This window comes from Poeciliopsis prolifica, unplaced genomic scaffold, assembly GCF_027474105.1.
Source record: "Poeciliopsis prolifica strain line A6 unplaced genomic scaffold, Auburn_PproV2 SCAFFOLD079, whole genome shotgun sequence".
Classification (NCBI taxonomy): Eukaryota; Metazoa; Chordata; class Actinopteri; order Cyprinodontiformes; family Poeciliidae; genus Poeciliopsis; species Poeciliopsis prolifica.
The window spans coordinates 298,607-306,156 of NW_026562454.1; the positions used below are offsets into that span (position 1 = coordinate 298,607).

A 7,550-nucleotide genomic window follows, 5' to 3' on the forward strand; every position below is an offset into this window, starting at 1 on the left:
AAACGTAGGCAGACTCCTGACAAATGAGGTGGCAAATGACCTTCGCGGCGGGCGGCCGCAGATAAAGAGAAAATGTTGCTTCAGACGACAGAAAAGGAAATATGGCAGCAGAGGGAGGAAAATGGAAAGTTTTACTGCAGCAGGGATCACATGAGGACACTCGTAGAGAAGGCAGATGGGTTCTGATGCTTGATGTGAACATCGACCCAAAAGTTACGAGCTTCAATTTAAAACTTTCCAAAGTTTTCAGGAAGACCAGAAAAACTAGAAATATGCAGGAACTCATCCTCTGATCTGCTGGTCAGAAACTGATGGACGTTTCCTGCATGTTTTGATTAAAACAAAAAATAAATCTGTGCTGATTGGCTTTTGACAAATTAATTTGTTTAAGAGGAGAGAAATCTGAATTAGTCTGATCATTTCTGACAGACTGAGGAATGCGGGTCACGTTTGTAAAGGTGCTCAGTGATAAATTAAATGTTTGAGGTTATTCATTGAAAAGTCACATTTTCTTGGTGTTATTCTCTGTTTGGTAACTTTACTGTTTGAGTATTTCTGCATAAACAGGCCACAAACGTCTGACCAATCACAACACGCCTCTCAGAGCTCCGGACCGGAAGTGATGGCCTACCGTGGCTCGGCGGTAGCTAGCTCGGCGGTAGCTAGCTCGGCAGTAGCTAGCTCGGCAGTAGCTAGCTGCAGTAGCTAGCTCGGCCCCACGCATCTCCGGTGTTCCCGAAGTTCTGCCTTCATTTCGCGGACCTTATACTCGGTGAAGCTCATGTCCAGCTCGGTCTTCCCGGGAATTCGGTGAGAAAAACCAAATGAGTCCAAATGTTTCTTGGACGAAGAAGGGCGGTTGAATCTGTCTTTCGTTTGTGCGGCTAGCTTGCTGTTAGTGCTGGTGCTTCCCGCGCATGCGTAAATTCCCACTACCGTCTCCATGGCGACAACCAGCGGATTTATTTTATTGTTTGTTTGTTTTTAAAATCGATTCTGAATCAAAGCAGCAAATGTAATACAGCGCATTAAGGCCATTGTAGGCAGAGGAGTAAATTTCCACCAAAAAACTCAGAAATCGGTTCATAGTTTCTAGAAAGTAAGAACATTCATCAGTTGAAAGGTTACTAGAAAAAACTCAGAAATTTGAGATTAAGCTCAGATATTTAAAAACAAAAATCTGAATTTGAAAAGTAGAAAATTTGAACTTTTGGACATTTCTGACTTTTTCTTGAACATTTCTGATATTTTTAAGCAAATTTGTGATTATTCAAATAATTTCCACTGTTTTTCCAAAGGGAAATTAAATGACTCATGCACTGTTGTATAAATGAGAATATGATTCTTATATGATCATTTGTTGAGATAGAGAATTTATTGTCTTTTCCCCGATAAGTTACAGAAATATGAAGCAAACCCAAAACGTGTAGTTAAGCCGCTCGGCTCACATCACTGCAGACTCGTCTGTCTCTATCTCAGCTCTACTTCCAGTCATGAATTCATTCGACGCCCTGAGGTTCTTAAACTTCAGGTCACTTCCATTCGGGAATGGGAATATAATCCCTTTTCCAATTTAGAGACATGATCTCAGAGTTGAAGCTACATGCTGAGTTCAGGGAGAAGAAAAAAATCTATTTCCATGAGAACATGCCCCAAATTTCCATCATTATGACACGCTGCTGTGACTCAGCTGAGCAGGATGCTTGTTTGGGCAGCTGAAATATGTCCCCAGTTAATCCCTGTCTTGTATGTTGCATCACCAGATGAGAGCTGAAGTCTTGAGAAGAAGCAGAAAGTGGGTTTCTGCTGCAGCTTTGTGAGTTTCTCTGCAGACGATTAAAGATGTTGGAGCGTTCTCTGCAGACGGATGCATGTCAGAGAGATCACGCTCCACAGCAACGCAGCGATCTGAGTCTGCAGCAAACAGCCGAGGGTGCTGGCATGGTATCTGAGAGGCTGCTGCCTGCCTGCCTGCCTGCCTGGCTGGCTGGCTGGGGAGATGACTCATCCATACGTTCTGTTTTTTATCCGTGCCTCTCGTCCTGCCTCCTCGCTCCTCCAGCGCTCCCTGGTAATCTGCTGCTCTCCGCTCCCCGGCCCTCTGGCTGCTGATACTTCATGTTTGGCTCTGAGCTGTCGTGTTAATCGTCTGTAACATCGCCGGGAATCACAGAAAACTGAATTAAACCCACTGGTTCCCCACTTTGGAGTTAAGGACACTTCACACCAGTCACGTTTAATCCGCTTTAATCCGGCTCCAGTCCGTTTGTTTAGAAAGTCCGGTTCGTTTGGTGAGGTGTGAAAGCCAGCCTAACTCTGGACCTCTGAACCTGGCTCTGGGTTCTGTTGAAGTGAACTCTGGTTCGGGTTGAATGCACATGTGAATACCAAGTGGACCGGAGACCGCTCGTTCTCTCACCTTTTGCTTTTTGGCTTCTCTGTCTGATAAATAAAGACAATGTGGAAACATTTATAGTTAGCAAATCTAGAATCTGGACCTGACATGTAAAACTGCAAGAGGGAGTGTTTTCTTTTAACCAAGCGTTTTCTTCCTTTTCATCCTCAAATGTTCAGTGTGCCAACATTTGTTCTAATCTCTTGTCTCATTTGGATTTTTTATGTTATTTTCATTACTGCTTGATTTAACAAACCCTTTAAACATCCAGTATATTTATCCAACAATGGCTAAGTGGGAAAAACCAGCAGCTCCTTAGAAGGAGGTGTGCTGAATCAGTTTCTGGTAAAAAGACTTGAAGGGCTGGACGCACCAGGAGACGTCCTCTTCCTTGTGAATCTGTCCCTGTGAGAAAAAGTTTTGCTTCAAGAGAGCAGAACCGTCTCAGCAGAGTTTAATTTTGGAGGCCAAGATACTGAAAGTCCTCAGCTGTGTTTGCTGCAAAGCTGAAATATTTATTTCCTGTTTCTCTCACTGGTGTGAAAAGCAAAAGGCTGCAAACAGTCGACACTCTTGATCAAGTCAGAGTGAGGTTGTAAGACGCAGGGATGAAAAGATGAGGAGAGCATGCTGAGGGAGGATGGATGACATTAGTAACAGTAGCTAACATCAGTAGCAGGAAGTAATGCCGTTAGCAGGAGCTAACATTAGTAGTAGGAGCTGCTAACATTAGCAGTAGCTAACGAAATCAAAACAAATTGTAAGTTAAGTCTGATGTTCTGTAAGTTCATAACTAAATTTTTAATCGACATCAATCTATCTGCTTTATTCTGAGAGAAATGCATTTTTCCTTCACATGATGAGAAATTGATAACAGTTTCTCTGATATTCTGCTAATTTTGGGAAACTGTAACAAAACATTTTGTCATATCTTTTTGCCTCTGGTGTTTTTGTCTTTTGCTCTTTTCAGTGTGAGGAACGGCTGAAATAAAGCAGCCGGTGGAGGTATTGACCTGAGGAGCCTCTCTACTGCCGACAGTTACAAAGCTGAGCCTGAATGAATAACGACATATTGATCAGAACTGAAGGTAAAGACAAAGTGAGCTAAGTGTAGATTTATGTGTTTCTTGTCAGTTGTGTTAAACTGGGATCTCCTTGCTCTGCAGCATAAATTCGTTGGCTTTCTCTGTTTCTTCTTTTGGTTTTCTTCTCTGGCTTCATGAAAAGGCAGAAGCTTTTTCCATTCTGAGAAAATAATGTTGGTAATAATTTTGCGTTGGTTAAAAATAAAATCTTCATAAACAACCTTTGAGCTGGATGAGCCACAAATGGCCCCAGAACCATACTTTGAACTCCCCTGATTTACCAGGACCTTAGTCTGAAAGGATTCTTCTCAGTCTTTTGGAGATATTTTATGTTCAGACAAGACAACAATTAAACCATTTGGTCACAAATTACTAATAGTATGTTTTGGGTCTCCTGTAGCAGTCTGTATTCCAGCCAGTCTGAAGAAACCTCTGACTGAAGACACTCAATGCCACATGGAAATATTTTTCAGCATAATTCATCAATAACGATGGACTGTAATTGTATTGTGTACTAACTTACACAGGAATGAACTGTATGTAATTGAATGTCAATGATAGTGAAGTGGTTTTGTTAGGATTTGGGTCAATATAAATGAACTGAAACTGAATAATGCAACAGTTCTTCAGGTTAGATTGAGGGACGGAGCGATGAATGGCTTCATTTAGTGAGAAAATATCATTTCCACTCAGCTGAATAAATTTCCACTCACTGTATTTATGCAGGGAAAGAAACAACAAAGTCTCACAACAAATTTCTAAAATATTGAGTTCCCCATCTGTGTGCAGCGTAAATCCACCAGCGTGTGTTTACAGCGACTGAACAATCAACACAGATCAGTCAGAGTGAGACTGACTCCATCTGTGTGTGTTTTTGAGGAGGGTTGGGTGGGGAGTGTTTGGAGGAGAACTCGGTTAATGAGCGGCGTTTTTTCCAGCCTCTGCAGGACAGGAAGTCATCACGTCTCACATGAACGCGGACAGAAACGGGCCGTTAATGAGGCTCAGAGCCGACCGCTGCAGAGCCAGGTCTGACGGCGCTCGGCTCATTTCTGCAGCATCTCAGGCTCAAGTGGCAGCTGCGGCTTTAGAGAAGCACTTGATGCTGCAGCTGCTGCTGCTGCTGCCGGGAGAACCACTCCAACACCTGCAGCGGTTAGCAGGTGGAGGGTCGGAGTCACTTCCACCGGTTTGATCCGTAAAATCAGCAGCAGAAATTCCTGCTTCCCGATCTGTCCTTCAGATTGATCCATTTCTTCTTTCTACAAACAGTTTGGCCTGAAAATCATCTCCAACGACAATCACTGACATACGACTGCATGTTGGTGCCATTGGTATAAATACATGTATAAAAAATCAGTACATTTCTGCAGCGACAGACTTAAACTCTCCAAATTTTTATAGAAAAAAAGGTTAGAATTTTCTGAATTTCAAATGTTAACAAAGTTAGATTTTTTTAAACAAAAAAGTTGAAAATGTTCTACGTTTCCAAAGAGAATCCTTCAGTGTTGCTCCATCTGTAAACATGTTTAAAACGCTTTAAGCTGAATTGTTGCACAAGAAGAAAAGAAACGATGATAATGATTCGAAAGCAGAAGTTATGTTTCAGACGACGTCGCTTTTATTTTGGTAGTCCACCTCCAGTTATCGGCCAGTAAATTTGCGTTTGGCACGAACAAGAACATTCGCCTGCGAACTAAATATTTAACTTGTCAGCTAAATATTTAAAATATAGCCAGTTAAATCATAATTAGTGTAAAACTAAATATCGGTGCTAACTAAATATTTAATTTAGAGATTTATCAATTAAATATTTTGCTTGAAACTAACATTTATATATAAATCAATAACATGATGAAAGTGCCTCCGGACAATGAATCCCCATTTCTGCTGCTGGTTGTTGGCTGTAGTTTCAAACGCCTCCCCTTTGTCACCAAGTTTGTGTTTGTTGAGGAATAAAACCTGGTTAAAAACAGATGGACTCTTCATAGACGTGTTTTTTAACTTTGGTAGGTTCAAAAACAAACTGAAGATCAAATTGAAGCAAACACTCAGCAATAGTAGTGAAATGTTTAGGGTTAGGAGCGTGACTGTGGGTGAACCATCTGCAGAGGTTTGCCTGTTTCTCCCCTCTGAGCTGCTGCAGCAGGTTGGGCCACGTGGCTGCAGAGTCCTGTCATGTTCAGCAGAGTGGGACGAGGCGATGGCGGCGCGGTGGCGCGGCGCAGCCACTGTCGTGGCCCTGCTCTGTGATTAAGCTGACAGTTGGGATGTCGTGGAGCGCCGCGGCACTGCTATCGAAGCTGTGAACTGCCTGCTATAATTAACGGCTTCTGCTGCACCAGGAGCAACGTGCCAGAGCAGCTGAGAGGGAATCACACTCACAGCCAGGGGCCGGATGTCCCCGGCACGCTCACCGGGAGAGGCTTTAGATTCAATTTGCAACCAGAAACTTGGATTTTAGCAAGAACATATTGTAAAAAAAATATATATATCTCACCTGGAAAGACTCACGCATAGTGTATCAGCACAAACACCTTGTGATGCATGGCGGTGGAGGAATGGTGATGTGGGATTGTTCTGTAGCTGCTGGACCTGAAGCAGGTTCTGAGGTTTCCTCCTGCTAAAGGGAAGTTTTTCCTCTCTTCTGTCGCCACATGCATGTTTGGGATGCAGGATTGTTAAACAGTCGACTCAGAGCAAGTGATTTGCTGCTGTCGCCCCCTGCTGGTCCAGCAGGAGTGGTGCATGACTTTCAGCAATCTGTTGGGATTCTTTAGACAGAAACTTTTTCACCAGTTTGAACAATAAGCTGCAACAGAACTGGGAGGCAACCAGAGCAGATCCTGGCGACGCTGGCAGCATGAAGAGCAGGAGAAAAAACATCGTTTTGTTTCAGGAAATTCAAACATGAATCTTTGCTCATTTGAAGATGTTTTGTGAAGAACATAAAACGCTAGAAACTGAAATATGCAGTAGAGGCTCTCTGAACACTTTGGACTGAAATAGTTTTATTCATGTCACACAATGAAAGTGATTCATTCAGAATAAATGAAGTTTTGCTGAAACTTTCAATCCTAAATTCATAACTCTGCATGTTTTCTGTTTTACTTCCGCTTTGGCATCGGATCATGTTGAGCTCATTCTGCAGAACCAACCCAATGTTTCATCCGTGTTCATCCACAGTTTGTTCATCAGCCTGACGGACCTGAAGTCACGCAGCGTTTTCTGGCTTCGGACCGCAGGACGTTTTCCTGGAGTGATGAACAGTGATGCAGCCAACCAGGCGCTAATGCAGCTTTTCCCATCAGTTAATGACTTCAGGTCTGATGTCTGCATCACTGCTTCACTTCCTGTTTCACCAAAACCTGAGAAACTCTCCTCTGGAGTTTTTTAAACTGTAATTCTATCCAAGTTCTCCTTAAAAGATGTGTTATTCTCCAGGACCGGATCAGAACCTGGCTGCTTGGTGAATCGGCTGCTGGCGCTTCGTTGTTTGAACAAATTATGAAATGAATCAAAAACGGCAACTCTGTGTGATCCTTTCCATCATTTTAGCTGAGACTGACTTCTGCGTTGTGAATCTTTGTGTTTTTGGTAAAAAAAAAAAAAAAAAGTTTCCATTTTGAGTGGATTTGCTTTCATCATGTTTCTGGTAAAACAGGCGACTTTCTGCCGGGGGGCCAAAAACCTGAGTTTCCACCAGGAGCAACGAGAAGGCAGCGGGTCGGCCGACTGTCTAGACAGACTGCGCTGGTTCTACTTCCACAAATAGAAAATGACCTGGAATATCTGCCCAGATCTCACACACACACACACACACACACACACACACACACACACACACACCCACACACACACACACCACACACACACACACACATCCAGGATTCACGCTGCTTCACCAAACTGCAGCAACACTCAGGTTTCAGCCTCAATGCAGACATTATTCTGACATGACGGCTTTATACATGGATGAGTTCTTTAAATCGCAACGCTAAAGTTATTAATTAAATCGAGGAGATCCAGGCAGACTCTCACATTACTGCTTCGCTTGAGAAATTCAAGAA

General features: G+C 42.9%; 1 long non-coding RNA gene across 2 annotated transcripts; it reads left to right on the forward strand.

The window, feature by feature from the left end:
• The first annotated feature begins 574 nt into the window (after nt 1-574).
• LOC129352734 (uncharacterized) lies at nt 575-6,982 on the forward strand. 2 transcript variants are annotated; one of them, XR_008604930.1, is made up of 4 exons: nt 575-810; nt 3,366-3,483; nt 6,667-6,804; nt 6,925-6,982. It is a non-coding gene; the product is annotated as an uncharacterized LOC129352734 (long non-coding RNA). The 2 variants fall into 2 exon arrangements; XR_008604929.1 differs by having other exon boundaries at nt 6,667-6,953.
• The last annotated feature ends 568 nt before the right edge of the window (nt 6,983-7,550 follow it).